Source organism: Plecotus auritus (assembly GCF_963455305.1).
Source record: "Plecotus auritus genome assembly, chromosome: 4".
Lineage (NCBI taxonomy): Eukaryota > Metazoa > Chordata > Mammalia > Chiroptera > Vespertilionidae > Plecotus > Plecotus auritus.
In genome coordinates, this window is record NC_137775.1 from 59,638,164 (window position 1) to 59,660,194 (window position 22,031).

General features: G+C 40.2%; 1 protein-coding gene across 1 annotated transcript in view; it reads right to left on the reverse strand.

The window, feature by feature from the left end:
• The window catches only part of MRAP2 (melanocortin 2 receptor accessory protein 2), a 68,421-nt gene extending 54,486 nt beyond the window's left edge, over positions 1 to 13,935 (reverse strand). Inside the window, exon 1 of the mRNA XM_080664588.1 lies at positions 13,726 to 13,935. The gene's annotated coding sequence lies outside the window, so the exon portion shown is untranslated. The remainder of the gene's footprint in view (positions 1 to 13,725) is intronic.
• Positions 13,936 to 22,031: the final 8,096 nt, after the last annotated feature.

Sequence of the window (22,031 nt, forward strand, 5' to 3'; positions counted from 1 at the left end):
AAGATGGGCTGGATACACCCTGGAGCCAACTCCTGAGGTCCCTCCCAGCCGCACACCTGGGACGGCACTGGGGCTTGAAGGGCATCTGCGGAGTGAGGGGGGTCCTTCCGGCAGGTGGGGTCCTTCAGCCTGGCCTGTGGGGAATCAGGCCGAAACTAGCAGTCTGACATCCCCTGAGGGGTCCCAGAGTGTGAGAGGGCACTCTGCAAAGTTGCTGTCACTTGGCAGCTCCTGCATTGAGCGTCTGCCCCCTGGTGATCAGTGTGCATCATACCTACCGACCGGTCAGCCGGTCAGCCAGTCGCGTAGCCATATATATATATATATATATATATATATATATATATATATATGGCTGAAAAGCCCTGAAGTTAATGCAAGTTACTCTAGCTTAGAGCAGCCAGACCAAAGGCCATCTCTTCATTCTACTTCTATGGTACAGCAGTGCTAGGTATTATGTTACTGTGAGTCAAAGTGAACATTATTAACTGCCTTTATATTCCTGGCTCTGTACTAGGCTCTGGGGATAAATTAGTGAACAGGATAAACTCTGCCCCTGCTTCCCAAAACATACAGGCTGCCATTAAAAAAGCAAGTGCAAGTATAAATTATTTTAAAATTCTAAATATGTTTCCAGGTTTGACTTAATCAATGCTGAGATTCCCTGATTTGGCAGTTAAATTCTCAGGAGCATGATATCCAGTCAGACAATTGTTTATTTTAGAGCTTTTAGAATATACATGATATTGGGCACAAAGCAACTGAATTGTAATTTCCGCATAAGCTGGTGTTGCTGGGTGGAAAGAGAGACTTCGGTAGTTACCCTCACAGTGGGGTGCAGGGGAGGATTCTCAGTGGGGAGGGATTCTTCCAGCCAGAACATACTGGAGGGGAGCAAACCCTCCCTTAGAAGTCAACAAAGATTCAGTACATAAACTCTATAACTGGAGCATATTAAATTTTTTAAAGACAGACTTAGTCATAAAGGGCCCTGAGCAAAAAGCAGAAATGAATCCAGTACAGATGGTGAGGGCAAGAGCCACAGGGCACACACCTGAGTCCTGACCACTTTCTTTGTTATTATCATTCTCCTAAGAGTGAGAAGTGGTGAATGGCACCAGGACCCACTTTGCAGTCTCCGCAGATTGTTACTTAAGTATAATGAGCCTGCATATTCTTCTTAGACAAAATGGCTATCATTTCCTTCTATAATTTTCATAATTAGCCAAACTACATACACAGAGACCCAAAGAGCTATTTCCACCTTCTTCCCCAGAGCTGAGTTCTCTGTTCTTAGCTTCATTCCGCTGCAAGTGGCCACTGTTTTGGAGCGGGACCATCTCGTTAAGCAAACATCAGTCGGTTTACTCACAGCTCCATCATTTCCTCTTGGAAGAGCACCTGGGCTCCAAGCAAAATGGTCAATGCAATAGCCTTAAGCATTGTGTATGGTGAGCGTTTCCTTTCCATACACTCTAGGCAAAGCTCCCAATACTCTTTGGAAGACTTCATTCATTTAATAGCTATTTATTGAAACATGTTTAAATATATACAGTGAGTGGTAAATGTGCCAACCAGTGTGACAGGGCAAATCTAACTAAAGGATCTCTCGTCTGGAGAAGCTCAAAGCCCTAAATAGTGTGGACAGAAGCCCTTGGCACAGCTACAGATTGGCGACTAAGTCTGTTTAAGGAAAGCTTTAGGGGCCTCTGTGCTCAGTGACCCCAGCAGGCTTTCAGAACTTAGTTAAGCAAGGGCAGTGTGAGCCATTGGATGGGCTTCTCTGGGACAGGAGCAGGAGTTTGGAAAGGGAGCTGGGAAGAGAGATCCGAGTGGTGACCTGAAGTGACCATGAAGCAATCGCCAGAGCTATGTGCTAAGAACCATGTTCTGAGACACCCCCTCAGGCAGGTAAAGGAAGTCTACTCCATCATGCTGATGGAGCAGGTAGGTTTACTTCAAAAACAGGCCAACCTCCTCACCCCCAGCAAAAAATCAGTTGTCCCTAATGATACCTGATTAAATTATTGGTGTTGTATGACCAGTCTGGGGATTCAGAGTTACATAGAGGCAACATGTTGTAAAATGGGATGTGGTAAGAGACCACAGGAAAAAGCAATTATGGACTCAGATATGGTTTTTATGTCATTTCCATTTGAGACACAAGATCTGAAGAAGAGATTTTTTAAAAAACTCCATTCTAATGGACACATGAGGGCTTTAATTGATAGGGTATAGGAAAGAAATATAGGTTAAAAAAAGATGCTCAATCAATACTTCCTTTCGAACCAGTGGACACACCTATAAGGGAGGCAAAACGTAAAATCATGCAACAGGTCACATAGCCTCTGACCAGTTTATGGTTTGGGATTGGGAAGACCACTGGTTTACAGACTCCCGCACCTGACAGTGTCCACAGGTCTCCCCAAACCAACCAGTATAACGGTTCCATCAAATTCCCCTTCAGCTGGAACACTGGCACTTTTATTTCCCAGCAGAAAAGTACGCTTATGAGCTCACACTTGTTTTCACTCTAATAGCCTGACTATTCCTAAGCAGCCAGCACATTACCTGGGGCCCCACGTGTCTCTTTAGTAGGGAATCCAAATCCATAGAACAGAAAGAAAGAGAAAAATTCAATCATGACTTTTGATGCTGGGATTCCAAGGGCTTGTAGTACCTCCTTTGAGAGAGCTACAAAGACATTAGGAGGTAGAGATTCACAAGGTTATGTGGTGTGGCAATAGAGGAAAGCCATTTTTCAGCAGTTATGAGAGCTTGAGAAAGCATTATTTTAAATCTCTTCACAGGGCAGTTTCTGGCTCTTATCATTACTCAGGATGACCATCCTTGTCCTAAGCCACACAGGTTGCAATGACCACATAATGCAGATTATGTCCTTCTAGCCAATCATTTACTGTGTCTAACCCAATAACAGCAAGGGACCCTAAATTCTGGGAAAGTTCAAGGTCTGCTGCCTTAGATCGTGATGCCCAGAAATGCAGCTTCTCAGCAACGTGGCTCTGAATTAATAAAGGAAAATGGCGATTGAAGTTTTACTCTTTTACTTTCATCCTTTTACCAAATTTTAAGAACTTTACCATGAAAATCACAACAAATTAAGGAAATTAAACTCACAATTATAAATGATTAAACATTTTTCACTTCTTATTTCTAAAGAGAAAAATTATATCATACCTTTATGTGTACTTGTGTTCTAAGTACAAGACCAGGAAAATATAATTTAGTGAGGAAATTCAGGACAAAAGCAGAGGAAAAAATGTATTTAAAATAAGCCATCTGCAAATAAGGACAGCTTTACTTCTTCTTTTCCAATTTGGATGCCTTTTATTTCTTCTTCTTGTCTAATGGCAATGGCTAATACTTCCAGTACTATGTCAAACAGGAGTGGTGAGAGTGGGCTTCCCTGTCTTGTTCCTGTTCTTAGGGGAAATGGTTTTAATTTTTGCCCATAGAGTATGATTTTAGAGGTGGGTTTATCATATATGGCTTTTATGATGTTGAGGTATGATCCTTCTATTCCCACCTTTTTGAGAGTTTTTATCAAGAAAGGGTGTTGGATTTTGTCAAATGCTTTTTCTGCATCAATTGATATAACTATGTGATTTTTATCTCTCAATTTGTTTATGTGATGTATCACATTTATTGATTTGCGGATATTGTACCATCCTTGCATTCCTGGGATAAATCCTACTTGGTCATGGTGTATGATCTTTCTGATGTAGTGCTGGATCCGATTTGCTAGAATGTTGTTGAGGATTTTGGCATCTATATTCATGAGGGATATTGGCCTATAATTCTCTTTCATTGTGTTGTCTTTATCTGGTTTTGGTATTAGGATGATGCTGGCTTCATAGAAGGAGCTTAGAAGTGTTCCTTGCTCGAATTTTTTGGAATAGTCTGAGGAGGATAGGTTTTAGTTCTTCCTTGAATGTTTGGTAAAACTACCCTGTGAAGCCGTCTGGCCCTGGGCTTTTGTTTGCTGGAAGCTTTTTGATGACTGCTTCAATTTCTTCCATAGTTATTGGCCTATTGAGATGTTTAGATTCTTCCTGATTGAGTTTTGGAAGGTTATATTTTTCTAGGAATATGTCCATTTCCTCCAGGTTGTCCAGTTTGTTGGAATAGAGTTGTTCATAGTATTTTTTAACAATCCTTTGTATTTTGATGAGGTCTGTTGTTATTTCTCCTCTTTCATTTCTGATTTTGTTTATTTGGGTCCTCTCTCTTTGCTTCTTGGTGAGCCTGGCTAGAGGTTCATCAATCTTGTTTATCCTTTCAAAGAACCAGCTCTTGGTTTTGTTGATCTTTTGTATTGTTTTTTTTGGTCTCTATGTCATTTATCTTCGCTCTGGTCTTTATTATTTCCTTTTGTCTGCTTACACTGGGCTTTTCTTGTTGCTCCCTTTTTAACTCTTTGAGTTGTAGGGTTAGGTAATTTATTACCATTGTTTCTTGTTTTTTTGCAGTAGGCTTGTAGAGCTATGACCTTCCCTCTCAAGACTGCTTTCGCTGTGTCCCATATATTTTGGATTATTGTGTTTTCATTGTCATTTGTTGCCAGGATGTTTTTTATTTCTTCTTTGATTTCTCTGGTAACCCAGTCATTGTTTAATAGCATGCTGTTTAGTCTCCATGTGTTTGATTTTTTTAGATTGTTTTTATTGTAGTTGATTTCCAGTTTTATGCCACTGTGATCTGAGAAGATGTTTGATATGATTTCTATCTTCTTGAATTTGAAAAGACTTTGCCTATGACCCAACATATGGTCTATCTTTGAAAATGACCCATGTGCACTTGAGAAGAATATATATTCTGTGGCTTTGGGGTGAAATGTTCTGAAGATGTCAATTAATTCCATCTGGTCTAGTGAATCATTTAGGATTGATGTTTCTTTGCTGATTTTTTGTTTAGAGGATTTGTCCAATGGTGATAGTGGGGTATTAAAGTCTCCTACTATGATTGTATTGCTGTCAATCTCTCCCTTGATATCCTCCAGGAGTTTTTTTATGTATCTGGGTGCTCCTGTATTGGGTACGTATATGTTTACCAGAGTTATTTCTTCTTGTTGGATTGCTCCCTTTAGTATTATGAAGTGGCCTTTCTTATCTCTTGTTATGTCCTTCACTTTGAGGTCTAATTTGTCAGATATGAGTATTGCTACCCCAGCTTTTTTTTCAGTTCCATTTGCCTGGAAAACCTTTTTCCATCCCTTCACCCTCAGTCTGTGTGCGTCTTTTTTTCTGAGGTGGGTTTCTTGTAGACAGCAGATATATGGGTCGTGTTTTCTTATCCAGTCCATTACCCTATGTCTTTTGATTGGGGCATTTAATCCATTTACATTTAAAGTTATTATTGATAGGTACTTATTTGTCTCCATTTTTATTCTTTACCCCTGTGTTCCTTCTTCATTTCCTATTTCTTTTTTTTACAGCAGACCCTTTAGCATTTCTTGCATTGCTGGTTTGGTGGTAATGAATTCCCTTAGTCCTTTTTTGTCTGTGAAGCTCCTGATTTCACCGTCAATTTTGATTACACTATACACAAAAATAAACTCAAAATGGATCAAGGACTTAAACATAAGACGGGAAACCATAAAAATACTAGAGGAATCCACAGGCAGAGAAATCTCAGACATATGCCAAAGCAATTTCTTCACCAATACCACTCCTAGGACAATGGAAGCTAAAGAGAAAATAAACAAATGGGACTACATCAAAATAAAAAGCTTTTTCACTGCAAAAGAAGCCATCAACAAAACAAGAAAGCCCACTGTATGGGAGAACATATTTGCAAATGTTATCACTGATAAAGGTTTAATCTCCAACATCTACAGCAGCCGTGGGCAAACTACAGCCCATGGGCCGGATCCCGCCCATTCGGCTGTTCTATCTGGCCCACAGAGCCGAAAGAATGGAGGGTTCTCTTGCTCTCCCCTCCGCTCCTTTACTTTGAATTTATATTAGTTCACACAAACACTCCATCCATGCTTTTGTTCCGGCCCTCCGGTCCAGTTTAAGAACTCATTGTGGCCCTCGAGTCAAAAAGTTTGCCCACCCCTGACCTACAGGGAACTTATACAACGTAATAAAAGAAAGATAAATGATCCAATAAAAAAATGGGCAACAGACCTAAATAGAATCTTTTCGAAAGAAGACAGAAGAAAGGCCAAGTGACATATAAAAATGCTCAAAGTCACTAATTATCCGAGAGATGCAAATCAAAACGACAATGCGGTACCATCTCACACCTGTCGGAATGTCAATCATCAATAAATCAACAAACGACATGTGCTGGCGAGGATGTGGAGAAAAAGGAACCCTCCTGCACTGCTGGTGGGAATGCACACTGGTGCAGCCACTCTGGAGAACAGTATGGAGTTTCCTCAAAAAACTAAAACTGGAACTCCCATTTGACCCAGTAATCCCACTTCTAGGAGTATATCCCAAGAAACTAGAAACACGAATCAGAAAGGATATATGCACCCCTATGTTCATAGCAGCACAATTCATCATAGCTAAGATTTGGAAACAACCTAAATGCCCATCAGCAGATGAGTGGATTAGAAAACTATGATACATCTACACAATGGAATACTACGCTGCTATAAAAAAGAAGGAATTCTTACCATTTGCAGCAGCATGGATGGACCTGGAGAGCATTATGTTAAGTGAAATAAGCCAGGCAATGAAAGAAAAATAACACATGTTCTCACTCATTTATGGAAAATAAAGAACATTATAACCTGTTGAATAAAAAGATAGATACAGTGGTAATAAAGCATCAAACAGACTGTCAAATTATAGCGGGAAGGCTGCAGAGTTTTGGGGAGGGGGGGAAATAGATCAACCAAAGGACTTGTATGTATTCATATAAGCACACCAATGGACACAAGACACTGCTGGGGGGAGGATGAGGGCATGCGACAGGGGGTAGGGGAGACTGGAGGAAGGTCAATGGGAAAAAAAAGGAGATATATGTACTAATATATGTAATACTTTAAACAATAAAAATAAATAAATAAATAAATAAATAAATAAATAAACAATAAAAGAAAATAAGCCAGAAGTGACTTAAATTTTGTTTGTGTTTTTTTACAAAATTATTTTTCCATCACTTCTTTCATTTGCAGAAAGAAAGACTGTTAGCAGGGAGAGTATGAATTTTACCAAAGGAGTTATAAGCATCCTTCTCTGAGCAAAAATCACAATCTGACCAGAATGTCTTGCTGGCGTTACCACGTAAATGTGACTCACAATTAGTCACGGCCCCTACTGGTGAACCTTCCCCTGTATTTTCATTTTAGTATTTTCTAACTGAGATTGAAATAATGATTTATGACATGGTGTGGCTCTAAGAAATAAAGAAATGAACAGTGATAGTGTAGAAAACAGGAAGAGATTATGTATGATCATATTGACCCTTGAAGTTGTGTCTACAGGACTCCATCATTTTGGCCAGTGTATTGTATCCTAGGATTGTCACAGCAAAATCCCATGAACTTGATGGCTTAAAACAGCAGAAATGTATTTCTCACAGTTCTGGAAGCTAGAAGTTCAAAATCAAGATATTGGCAAGTTTGGTTCCCTCTGGGGTCTCTGAGAGAGAGCCTGCTCCATGCCTCTCTCGCAGCCGCTGGTGGTTGCCAGTAATCTTGACATTTCTTGGCTTGTAGCTCCATCATCCTAATATCTGCCTTTATTATCGCATAGAGTTCCTCCCTGGGTACCTGTCTGTGTTTTCTCAAAACTATGCTAGTTGTAAGGGGCCCACCCAACTCCAGCATGAGTTCATCTTAACTTATTACACCTGCAAAGACCCTACTTCCAAAAGAGGTCACCTTCACAGGCACTAGGACTTCAACATAGTTTTTTGTGGGACATAATACAACACACAACAGTAAGAATTTTTTTGAAAAATGGCTGAAGGGCAAGAAACCATTTTGTATCCATTAACTAGCTGCTAAAAATGTAAACCTTTAGCTTAACCTATGAGATCTGGATGTCAGCAAGTTATGTGTCATACAGGTCAAAACTGACAAGTGACTTCTTAAAAGAGACCCATTTGGTCAGTGCCCTTTAGTCTCATTAAAGTCATTCATTTGAGTTGCTACACTTAGTCTCTAGCAACAGCCTATTTGAAGTTGACTTCTGGCATCCAGACTTCTCTGTATGAGACCAAAATTTAAGGTGTTGGAGGTTATGCCACTTATATATTCAATGCCAAGATAGGAGACACAAAGCTGGCTACCACTTTGGAAGTTTCCTGAATGACCCACCAAAGTTGGACTGCTTCCAACGGAATGCCAAGACAAGAGTGCTTGGAAAGTAGTTTTTCGGATTTCAAAATAGTACTAGGAGAATTGCCTTAGCAGACATTCCACTGAAATTGGCTTCATTTGGTGTTGTTCCCATCATCCTTGGAGGGGTCCTGGCCAGGAGCTCCTTACTTTGGACATTCAAGTTAAGACATTCAGCCTCTTAACAAGTCAGTTGGGTAGCTTTGAGAAAAAGTCAGAGTAAAAAGAAATCATCAAGCTTTGTGACTGACTCCATTTCTATCTGTTGGAATTAAATATGGGAAGCCCATGATTTGGGAGCATTGTCAATGCCATGAAATTAACAACTACATAGTAATTGCTTTCACTCCACAATCTTCCCCAACATTTTACAGTGGAAAAATTTTAAGCATATAGCAAAGTTGAAAGAATTTTACAGTAAAAATCACCTAGAGTCATTTATTAATATTCACTATCCTTCCTTTCTCATATATCTACCCACTAGTCCAACCCTCTAGCCACCTATCAATCTATCTGATTTTTATGCATTTCCAAGCTAATTAAAGACATCAGTACCTATCTAACTAAATACTTCCACATGCATACTGTTAACTAGAGATTTCTTTTTAAGCTGTAGGATAACCCACATCACCTAGGAGCTATTTATAGAGGAATGCATAGCACCTCCATGAGGATATTTCATCTCAGGGTAAGTGTTCAGGTAGCATATTCCTTTTCCTGTTTCGGTGAATATCTAAAACACAAGACAGGCATTGTTATAAAGTTTATATTAAGATATTTTATTAACCAAATTAATTGAGCCAACTTATTGACAAATATTGTCCCTTCATCCCTCCCTGGTCATATATATAAGAACTTGGATTGTTATTGTTTCAGAATTCAGGCTTCATGGGTAGCTATCTCATAAACACACTGAATGTGCTGGCAAGTTCTCTCCAAAGACTATAATTACATCTCTACTGGGGCATCTCTCATGCTGCTTACCTATACTACAATCCTCTTTCAAACACAGGTTTAAACTCGGGGTCTCGTCAATAAAAACTCCATGAAGCATAACTTTATATTTTATTAATATTTGTCAAACTCTCTACCTTTTCATTAAAAAAGAAAGTACTCTTGCCCCATCTATTTTCATGGCCTGCTATGCATTGCCTGGATAACATAGATAACCCCATTCTGACAGAAAAAAGGTTCAGGTAAAACATAGAATTGTATTGGTTAAATGGAGAGCAATAACAAGGACAGGGAGCTTCATAAACTTAACAAATGAATGAAGCAATTACCCCTCTAGAAGACCAGGAAATAAAATACTGTGAGGCACTTTCTTCTTTCCTCCTTCCACACAGGAGACTCTCTTTCTGGCCTGGTTATAACTTCCTGTTTTTAAAATCTGCACATTTTCATGCCTCCATGCCTTTGCTGCTGCAGGTCTCACACTCAGGAATACCCTTCTAAATGCAAGTACCACCTTTGTGACAGATGTTTGGAGCCCTCCCTAATTATGGCGTAATTGGCTGTGCCCTTCCATGTCTTCCTATACCCAATGCCCACATCGCTGTTTCATTGTTCGATGGGCCATCTGATGATTAGTGGAATAGATGTTTGGTGCCTCATTACAATCGGCAGATGTCAGATGTAATCTTTTTATCCTTAGGAGCCAATATGATAGCCTACAGAAACCAGTATGGTGGCCTCGAATTATGCTGACTGCATGGAGTATGAGATAGGAAAACATACTTGGGAATGAGAAAATCCAGGCACTCTTTCTGTGCTTATAAATTTCAAACATTTTGAGGAAATGGAATAATTACTGGTCTGCTCTACTATGTTTACAACACCAGGGACAGAATACAAGGCAATCCTTTGGGTGCACTAAATAGATCCTGAACACATTGAAACAGATTACATTTCAAAAGATGCATAGTGGGCTTGCCATCAATGCTGTTATCCTATGGGGCATATGAACATGCACAAACTCCATCAGTTGTATGTTGACTGTACCTGAGGAAGGCGATAACTTGGGTGTGTACTTTCTCATCATTCTTATATTTAAAACTTCCAAACTGAATGTGGTATTAATTTATATTATCATTTTGTTTTGTTTTTTCCTTGAGGAGAAAAAGCCTATGAATGTTTCTGCTTGACCTCACTAACACCAACCTCAACATCTCAAATCATAAAATAAACAGATATAGGACTTCTTTATGAAGCCTTGGTTTTGGAAATGGTTTCCTTGCACGTCAGAAAAATAGCCTTTCATTTATATTGCATAAAAAGGTTCCAATCATCAAATTCAATCTCAGGTTCATATTTTATGTTTAATATCCAAAAGCTTGTTAAAACGTTTGAGTCCCTATGTAATCATTTCAGTTATCTTTAATTGAATACATTATCCATAATTATCATAAAGGAACACATCATTTAGCAGAAAATTGAATCAACCAGAGAAACATATGCCTTCTTTCAGTCCAATTTCACATTGAATCTACCCAAAAGAAGTGGAAGCAAGCCCCTCTGGAGTCAGGCTCAGATGGGCTGGACTGCAGTTCAGTCACTACAGTTGGACCTTGGGAAAGTGCTCATCCACTCTAAATCTTTGTTTCATCCCCTGTGGAAGAGGAGTAGTAATAACAACATGTCACAGAGAGCTTTGAATTATGAATAATAAGAAATCGGTACCATGTAGTGCCTGGCATATAGCAGGTTCACAATAAGTGTGTGTGTTTTATTATATTATGGTTTCATCTGCCAATTAATATTTTCTCTGCTGGTTGCTGTTTCCTCGGTCTGGAGAGCATCCCTTGCTCATCCTTAACTCAACCAATCAGGCAAGCTCATCTTGGTCCTTAAATACCAGTGTCAACTCTGGAGAAAACTTCCTGACTCCTTCCCACTTCTCCAAGCCAGGTTAGTCAACCTTGAATGTCCTGCTTACTTTTGTCATTGTCCTTATTATACACTGTAATGTAATATTTATTTACTCATCTATCTTCCCTACAAAACTTAGTGTAAGTTCCTTGAGAAGAGAGATTGAGTTTTGGTCTTTATTCTCTTAGTATCTTTACTCCTAGCACCATGTCTGCATTTGGGAGGGAAATAAAAATAAGGGCTCTTAAAATGTTTTAATTCAGACAGCTAAAATTAAAAGAAACTAGGCATTAATGGCATTTTAATTAAGAATTCAGAGGGAAATTTCCTATTGTGCCAAATATTTAAAAATGTCAAATTTCTGAGTTAGTCATTACTCTCCTCAAAAAATAAAAGGCTAGTTCTTTTCTGTTAATCTAAAGAACTTTAGATTCTCAATCTAGTGTTTTCATTGACTACCATGTAAGTAAAATAAAATGGCAATCTGTCATAGGAAGATTCAAGCATAACATGAACAATGTCCAGAATATATGTCCATATTGTCCAAAGTCCATAATAGTCCCTCAATAAATCTATAGGTGAATAAAGAGTGAAGGAGAACCCCTCTTTTTTAGGTGAAGTTAAAACAATTTTGGGGAAAAGGTTAAGAAGGTTCAATGATGAGTATGTGCAAGCTGATTCTATGTATTTAATTCTCTGATGAACTGGGTGTGAGGGTGGTGGAGTGATGCTGGTTCCAAACTGGGGCTGGAATATGTAAGAATCCTCAATATTCCCCCCTTCAAATCCCTCCTCACACACAAATGTTTCATCAATTAAGGTTAATTTAATTAACAAGATCATCTTTCAAAGTGGGAAACACCAGGGCAGGGTGGGAAGCAGAGTGAGGAATCTGCACTTCGTCTGAATTAGAATCACACCTTGCTAACTAAGGTGGGAGGCAATCTTGCACTAGAAGGAAATGAGACAAATCTGGGTCTGAAAGGCTCAGGCTCCTACTTTAACTCTTTATACTTTTGGGGCAGAACAGCACACCCAGATTTTGTTCCCGTGGGAATCTGGAGAGGCACTCTACTTCAAACACCAAGAAACGTGGTTTTCAAATCAAACACATGCAGAACCTAACATCACACAGTTTTTTTTTTTAACACAAACAAGTAAACAGAGAAAAAATATTTTAAAGTTATAAGTACCCCCTTTATCTAAGAAAGAAAGATTCTGCTAAGTGAAGGATTTTATTTATGACTAGAGGCCCGGTGCACAAAATTTGTGCACGGGGGAGAGGGGTTCCTCAGCCCAGCCTGCACCCTCTCGCATCTGGGACCCCTCAGGGGATGCCCCTCAGTGGACATCCCTCTTGCAATCCGGGAACACTGGCTCCTAACTGCTGGCCTGCCTGATCGCCCCTAACCACTCGTCTGCCTGCCTGATCGCCCCTAACCGCCTCTGCCTTGGTCCCCGCTGCCGCGGCTTTGTCCAGAAGGATGTCCGGAATGACACCCAGAAGGTCGTTCGGCTGTCCGGTCTAATTAGCCTATTATTATAGATGACATCTCACTTCCGTAAAAGATGGTTTTAAGAGATGGGTGTGAGGAGGCCCAGCTGGAGGAGTGTGCACAATCCTGTGGGTCTGCCTCGGAGTAGAGATGTGGAGGAAGGAAGGGCTGGACGAAGGTAGGAGAGGAGGGACTGTGTGGCAGGCTACAATGAAAGATAAGAGGAAAATGTGTCCCCAGTGGGGAGCAGGTGAAAGGCTCTGAGCTCTGTGGCATAAACCAGCCTCCCCACCAAGCCTTCACTGAAATGTCCATTTCTCACCAGTGCCTGAGGAGATCAATGAATTTCATTATTGACAGAACTGTGAGAAAAAGATAATCCTCCAACCAACAGAGGAGATATATATATATATTTCCATCCTGCAGGGGTTTGCTCCTGGTAACTAGTCAAAAATGGTGACGTTATTTAGAGTCAATAATGAATAAACTCTAAAAATCCTGGAAACCAAGTTGAATGGATCATGCTTCACAATGTCAACAGACAGAGCTGTAAATATTTCCCTTCAAAATCACAACAGTCTAATGTAGGGTCTCTCTGCAGTAAATGCCTCCCTCCTGGCTGAGACCATCAGTTGCCGTGGTAACAGTGTTAAAGCAGCAAGTGGCAAAAAATCATTTTTCATCCCCGGCATGATGCCTTCCCCTTTTACAAAATAACCCCAACACTCAGGCAAAATAACAAAAAAAGAAAAGCCCTCATTGTGGACACTCTCGAATTCACAGATGCAATCTCTTACTTGCTCCACTAATCCATTTCCCCACACCACTCCATCACCTGATCCCTACCACAAATATTTTTTGGTTCATCCCACCTCTTACTACGAATCTCCTGTCTCTTTGGACAGAAGTGCTAGTGACAGTGTCATTCTATGGTTCTTCACCAATGCGCAGCCAGGAGTGGGGACAGCCCCAGTAACACCCCAGAGCCCCGTTCATCCACACTCTAAGTCCATTCATAAACAAACCCAGCTAGATCCTTACCTGTGGGGGTAAATGCATCACCTCCCCGCTCCAAACTGGCCTTCTTTTCTGAGTTTCTTGTTTCCTCTCAAGATGGGGCCACTTTCCTTAGTCCCAGGTTCCTAATTGTGGTGTCACCTTTTACTTCTCTGTCTCTTCTGCGGTTTCACAGGCTGCTGAGGGACACAGACACGTCTTTGTATTGTTGATCCACGCCAGCCCTTCCTCTGCCCTCCCCAGCCACGTGGCAAACGCAGAAATTTCATGACAGACACTTCACCAGCTGCCCTCTCTCCCCGCATCATCTTCCTTCTATTCTCATTTCCCCTCAGACCTATTTCTCCACTCTCTGACTTTAATGCAGACGTCGAAGAACGTTTTTCTATTCTCTGCCTTGAAAAACAGAGAACTCCTGGTAGGGCAAGACCTGTCCTTGTTGAGAACATCAACTGCATTAGAATCAGCTGCTTTGGGGTCGAAGCTCCACCACATAGGGGCTTAATCACCAGGAACAACAACAGCCTGTAATTATTGGAATCGAGAAGGATATTTCTTAAATCAATTAGCCTATAGTAAGATTGGTTTTGTTATTATGTACATCATTTGCTTAAAGTCACAGAACCCCGTAGAAGATGTTAAGTAAAGACTTACTGTATCTCAAAGACTTACTATATCTCAACTTCTATGGAATTTCTTTAATATATTTCAATAAAGTTTTATAATTTCCTTCATAAAAATATGTACATTTTCATTACATCCATTTTAGTACCTTGTATTTTGTTGCTATTGTATGTAATATGCTTTAAAATTTATACATATTATGTATATTTTGGTTTGTAGGAATGTAACTGATATTTATATATTTATCTTATGTCTAGTATATATCTTATGTCTAGTATCTTATGTCTGACCTCAGTTACTAATTCTAATAATTGCTCTATTTTTCTCTTCAACTTTCTATTTAGATAATGAATACTATCTGTGAATAATGATGGTTTTGTTTCTTACTTTAAAATTCTTACATCTATAATTTCCCTTTCTTCCTGTACTGGAAGTTGACCCCCTCCTTCCTCCAAAAAAGAGTAATAGTAGAAAGTCCTTATCATTTTAAAGGACTTCCAATGTTTCACCATTAAATAGTATATTTGCTTTAGTTTAACAAATTTTATTAGATTAGGGAAGTCCCTTTTTATTTTAGTTTGAAAAGCATTTTAAACAATTTTAATGTGTTAATTTTATCAAATTTTAAAATTCTGTTTTCTACATTAAGTATGATTTTACTGTTGCATTAAAACTTTTATTAGGTTAAGTAAATTTTCATCTGTTCAAGTTTGCAAAGAAATGTGCTTTGTTTTCTAAAACATCAATTTTTAAAATGTTTTGTTTGCATCTGCTGAGATGATTTTATTGTTTTTCTCTTTTAATCAGCTAATGTGATAATAGATGAAATATAGACATAGATAAAAATAATAGATTTTTCTAAATTTAACTCAAACTTATATTCTTGGACTAAATAAACCTAGTTCGGTTAAAATTATTGTTTTTTGATCATTACATTTTCTTTGGTCATATTTAGGATGCTTTATCACTATTCCTAAGTGAGGTTAGCATATTATTTTTACTTTTTTAATCAAAGTAGTACCAGGTTTTAATATCAAAGTAATACCAATCATATAATAAGTGTTTTGGAGTGGGCGATTCTTCACTTCTATTTTAAGGTAAAATTCCCATATGGCAGGAATCTGTTCCTTCAAAAGTTAATAGATTTCATTTGTAAAACTGTTTCATCCCCTGATTCCATGGGCAGATTTTCATATTCCTGATTGATTGTCTTTAATATTTTTAAGTCTGCCTGGAGATGTCTTAGCCTGTTTGGGCTGCTATAACAAAATACCACACTGGGTGGTTTATAAACAACGGAAATGTATTTCCCACAGTTCTGGAAGCTGGAAGTCAAAGACCAAGGCACCTGCCAGGTCACATTCAGGTGAAGGGCCTCTTCCGGGTTCATAGGTGGCACCTCCTGCTGTGTCCTCACAGGGCCTAGGGTCTAGAGGTGTCTCTGGGCCTTTTCTATAGCAGCACTAATCCCGCCCATGAGGCCTTCACTCTCATGGGGTAAGCATTTCCCAAAGGCCCCAAAGGCTTAGAATTTCAATATACTGCATGGATTTTTGGGGGTGGGGTGGTGGGGGGGACACAGAATTTAGACCATAGCAGGGATTCTGTGATTTTTTTTTTCTTTGGGTCAGTTTTACCAACATATTTACCTAGAAAAGGATTTGTTTCATCGAACTCTTCTAATTTACTGGAAAATTTTGTTCAAAGTATTTTCTTGTTTCTCATGTATCTGTAGTTAAGGCCATTTTATCATTTCTATTATTTACTAGTTATCTCTCTCTCTCTTTCTCATAGTCATTTCAAAGCTTTTATTGGCATGTTAAAAGAATGAATTTCCAGTTTGCCCACCTTCTCTAATGTATTTTTGTTCCCAGTCTCAATACTTCTGCTCTTACCTTTATTATCTACTCACTGTGGATACTTTATTACACCTCCCTCTCTTCCCAGGACTAGGGAGCAAAGGTTCAGAGGAGGATGAAGGAAATGTACTATTCTTGAAATGAAATTAAGCCAAGAAAAATCAAGACTGGCATTTCCTCTGAGAAGAGCTAGACTAGAGTTGTTCTTTACAGGCAAAGTTTTGAAACCCTTCTTCTGAGCTATTTGGAAAGCCCTAAAAGCTATGTTCTAGGGGAAAGGTTTTAGAGAATATTAATGTTTTTGTGGCATAATGAATTTCTATGAAATCTTAGAGGCAAAGAAAAAGGATTATCTTTTTTTATGTTGTGATTCATTGCAGAACTCGTCACAAATGCTACATTACAGTATGGCTGTCAAGAAAGAAGAAAATAAGGAAGCAATGACTATCCTATCTAATAAAAGAGTAATATGCAAATTGACTGTACATCCGCTACACCATACCCACCAGCCAATCGGGAGCGAATATGCAAATTAACCCAACCAAGATGGCTGCGGCCACAGAGAGAGCAGGAGGCTTGAGTTGCCCCTGGCGATGGAGGAAGCCAAGTTTCCACAGTCCTGGCCTGCCTTTACCTCTGCTTAAGGCTACAAAGTTTTAATTATAGAAGATAAATAAATCCCAACAAAAATGGCTGTGGCCACGAAGTGAGCAGGAGGCTTGGCTCCATTCAAGGCTACAAAGTTTCAATTATAGAAGATAAATAAATCCCAGATAGCAGGGCCTCCGCTTGGGTCACCGGGGGGCGTGGCCAGCCTGCAAACCACCACAAGCCCCTCGCCCAGGCTGCCCCACAGGAACCCCCTCCCTGATCTGGGACACCCTTCAGGGCAAACCAGCCGGTCCCCACCCATGCACCAGGCCTCTATCCTATCTAATCCTATGTAATAAAAGAATAATATGCAAATTGACTGTCACTCCAACACACAAGATGGCTGCCCCCATGTGGTCAAAGATTACTGCCTCCATGTAGACACAAGATGGCCAGCAAGGGAGGGCAGTTGGGAGGGACCAGGCCTGCAAGGGAGGGCAGTAGTGGGCAATCAGGCCAGCAGGGGAGGGCAGTTGGGAGGGACCAGGCCTGCAAGGGAGGGCAGTTGGGAGCGATCAAACCTGCAGGGGAGGGCAGTTAGGGGTGACCAGGCCAGCAGAGGAGGGAAGTTGAAGATGACCGGGCCTGCAGCGAAGGGCAGTTGGGGGTGACCAGGCCTGCAGGGGAGGGCAGTTAGGGGTGACCAGGCCTACAGGGGAGGGCAGTTAGGGGCAAACAGGCTGGCAGGGGAGCAGTTAGGCATCAATCAGGCTAGTAGGGGAGTAGTTAGGGGGTGATCAGGCTGGCAGGCAGAAGTGGTTAGGGGCAATCAGGAAGGCAGGCAGGCAAGCAGTTGGGAGCCAGCAGTCCTGGATTGTGAGAGGGATGTCTGACTGCCCATTTAGGTCCGATCCCACCGGGATCGGGGACATCCCTTGAGGGGTCCCAGATTGGAGAGGGTGCAGGCTGGGCTGAGGGACACACACCCCCGTGCACGAATTTTGTGCACCAGGCCTCTAGTATAATTTATAAGTCACAATCCATGGCCTGAGCATTTTCAGTATCTGGCATTTTGTCTAGCTGATGAGCTCCTACCCACATGTAGCCAAGACCCACACAATTGGCAGGATTTCCCTATCTGCAAGCACTCAAATGCTATGGAAGTATTGGGAAGAGTTGGTTCATATATATCTTTATTGCCATTCACCAATGTGATCCCTTTGATAACTCAGAATTTCTGATGTCCTCTGAGCTCACTGGGCTGATTCTTTCATCCCTCAATATAATGGAGTTTATTTTTTAATCAGGAAGCTCCTAGTTTAATGTGCACATTTAAATCGACCAACAATGATGGTGCATGACAATAAATGCCACCCTAGAAATGTGCAAAGGTTGCTATGGATGAGAAGTAGAGAAAGAATCCCTCACTCAGCCTTAAGGAGCCATAACAGGATTCCTGGAGGAAGAATTGAAGTTGAGATTATCAAGCTGATGGAATCTCTTTCAAAATGGGCATGGATGGGTAAGAGGAGTTGGCACCAAATGGGTGACGGAATTGGTGATCTGTATAGAGGCAGTGAGGCCTGGCCCACAAAGGGCCAGTGTTCCCACTAAAACACTCTAGTAGTGAGAAAGGAGGCAGGAGAGGAGGGGTGAGTGGTGAAGTGAACCTTTGTTCATTGGAATGGCTGGTGGTGCCTTCCCGCACAGAAGAGGCTCACCAACGCTCAGCTCCCACCCAAAGGAGAGCCGCTCCTAGAATGAGCCATCTGCCCATCTTCCCCCATCTCACCTGACTGGTTTGCTGCCTGCATGTGCTTTCAAATGACTTATTTGGAGATAAGCGCCCTCTCTCTCTCCCCCCCCCCCCCCCTCTCTCTCTCTCTCTCTCAATCTGGACCACAACATTTGCTAACCTACGCTGTCACTTTTAGAAGAAAGTATCAGCTAAGTGAGACCAGGGTGGTAGGGGATTGGGGCCTAGGCTGATTTGGTCTGTAAAAGCCAGGTGTTTGGACAGGAGAACAGGATGAAATCCATGCTGGTTTACCAGAAGGCTGACCCACCATGTGCTTAGTTTAGCACAGAGGACCTAAACTTCAAAGCTATTGCAACAAGAAATGTAAGCACATTGTATTAGAATTTTTTATGTTTTCATCAGTTTATATAAAGGTAGGAATCTGGCTCCCCTGGGATTGGTAATTGATACACAATACTCTGCTTCTCTCTCTCTCTCTCTCTCTCTCTCTCTCTCTCTCTCTCTCTCTCTCTCTTCACCTCTCTCCCTCCATACATAACAATAGATAGAGTTATAGAGAAAAATATATATTTAACTATGTCTATCAATCTATCGACCTATCTATATATCTCCTGTTGGCTCTATTTCTCTGAAAAACCCTAATACATATCCCAACTGTTCCAAAAGTATTTTCAGATGACTAAGCAGCCACATTCAGTACAATTTAACTTTACATTTTGTAGGTTCAAGCAATTTATTTTTAGGGCAATGAATATACCTTCCATAGATTTTTTCTTTTTATGATTTCCCTTATTTCCTCCCAATCTATTGCTTACTGTTCCAGGTCACTTCCCCCCACACCGCATCTGATTAGTCTTACAGCAAACACACTAAAAGAATAGAAATGATGGGTTCAGCAGAGACTGACCTCTGGAATCCTGAAATACTATTTGATCTGCCATCATACTAGTGAGCATTAACCCTGCCACCTACGCTGCTGCTCATTCTGCCATGAGACTTAGATATGGCATGGGTGTAAGAATGAGGTGGCAGCTCTGGAAGAAACAAAGTTTGTGGAGTAAAATGTGATTAAACTGGGATCAGCAGAGATCTTGGAAGCTTATAGAAGGTTTTGGCGATGTTGACAAGGGAGAGATGGAGAGTAAGAGATGGGATACTTTCTTCAGGACTGACAGATCAGGGCTCTAATGAGGACGAATGCCTAGCCTCTGAATGGCAACACCAAGATTTTCCATGACCGGGAAGACATGCTTCCTCGTGTGTGTGTGTGTGTGTGTGTGTGTGTGTGTGTGTGTCTGTCCCTCTGTCTCTCTCTCTCCCCTCTACCCCCTGCCCCATCTTTCCTTCCAATCTCTAAAAATCAATGAAAAAAATATTCTCCAGTAAGGATTAACAACAACAAAATATGTAGCTACGCACACGAAGACTGCATTAACCTCTCTTCCACAGATTTGCGCTCCTGCCTTCCAAGTGGATTAATGGCTGGACATGCTTTTTTTGCCTGCTTTCATCAGGTATCAGCACCAGTAAGCACAAAGAAGAGGTTCTGTTACGTGACTGTCAGCAACAAACCACAGTGGCACTGAAATAGTCAAAGTGTCGAGTAACTTTTTTGAATCTTATGGTTTATTCTTGGGACAAATGTGTTGGCATTTTACTGAAGACACCAAAGCAATGGTGGGTAAAACTGCTGGTGCCTTAATACAAGTTAAGGTAATTGCTCTGCACCAGTGGGGGTATTCAACCTCACATGCGGACAGAAAAATAAAAGGCCAATTAAGAATGCAGAAACATAGTGTGTGTGACAAAATGGTTAGTATACAGTATACATTCTGCTGTGTACTGAAGGAAGACAGTAGTTTCAAGGAAAAGCACTTTGAATTACAAATTGAGCTGGCTGCTTTATTTATAGACTATTTATACTTGAAATAACAAGAGACATACAAACTATGGTTATTCAGACAAGTTCATTTTGCAGACATTTTCTGGAAAATTAACAAAGTAACCTGTCACTGCCAGGACTGACATTTTTTGCTAATTTTATACTTAATTCAAATATTATGCATTATTAATATTAGCCTGACTCGAAATTTATGCATGATCAATAGTCATTTTTAAATAAGTTTCAACTTTCAAGAGATTAGAATCTTGAAAAACGTGTATCCTAATGTGAGTTTGACAGCTTCTTAATACTTCAAGGTATTTTTGAGATTGATGGAGCTTTTAATAAATGTGATTTTTTAAATATTGTATAATTTTTGGATATCAACCTTTGGAAAATCTGCACAACTTGGTGAACTAATTACCAATGTGTGATTTGGTGAAAATATGCATGAGCAAAAGATCCATTTAAAGTGCAAGGTAGACTAGTGGCTTTTAATGTTATGAAGTATAAAAAGTTCATTGATATCATTTCAGATTCCACAATACAGCCTATCTTGAAGAAACTACCACTGTTGAATTTTGTTATTAGATAAAAGAAGGCAGTCCTCAGTTACTTAAATGCTCTTTAAATGCTCCTCTCATGCTCTGTTGGTGGGTATGTAAATTGATGCAGCCACTATCAAAAAACAGTGTGGAGGTTCCTCAAAACATTAAAAATAGCAGCTTTATTCAAAATGGCTACAAACTGGAAATGACCCAAATGTCCATCAATAGATGAATGGATAAACAACCTTAGTATATTCATGCAATGGAATACTTCTCAGTAATAAGAAAGGCATTACAGAGGACAACATGGATTAAATTTAAAAATAAATTTGTTAAGAGTGAAAGAAATCAGACAAAAAGTATACATAGTGTATGATTTTACTTTTAGAAAATTCCAGAAAATGCAAGACAATAGTGACAGCTGATCAGTGGCTTGCGAGGGATGGACAGGGAAGGCTGTGCTTACAAAAGGCTATGTATGCACAGGTACACAGGGAAACTTTGGCTGGTGGTGCACTGTTCACTGTCTTGATTGTGGTGATGGTTTCACAGCTGTATACAGGCGCCCAAACTTACCAAGTTATATACTTTAAATACACACAGTGTATTCTATGCCGATTGTACCTCAAAGAAGTTAAAACCTTTTTAAAGCAAAAAAATAAAAAACGAAGAGAAAAAGAGGACTCCGAAGCAGTCAGGCCTGAGTAGTGCCTAAAGCATTCCCAATAATTAAAGAGGCCACTGTTTCATCTGGTCACAGAAATGCAATTACTTTTTAAGAACAATTCCCATTTGTTTTTCCTGTCCATTTGGACTACTCATGATCCTTTACACAGTTTGGACTTCTCAGAACCAAAGAACCCTGCAAGAAGGCACCCTCCCTCCAATTCAGGCTTAGCATGCTCACCATCAAGCTCCTCTTCCCACTTTTGAATTTGAATGAGAAAAAAACACATGACATAGAATATCTATTCATTTGGATAAGATCAACTTCATCTCCTTCTCCCTCCCCCCTTTAGGGAGAGGCACCTTTCCATGTCCTTCTCTAACCCTGACACAAACCTTCC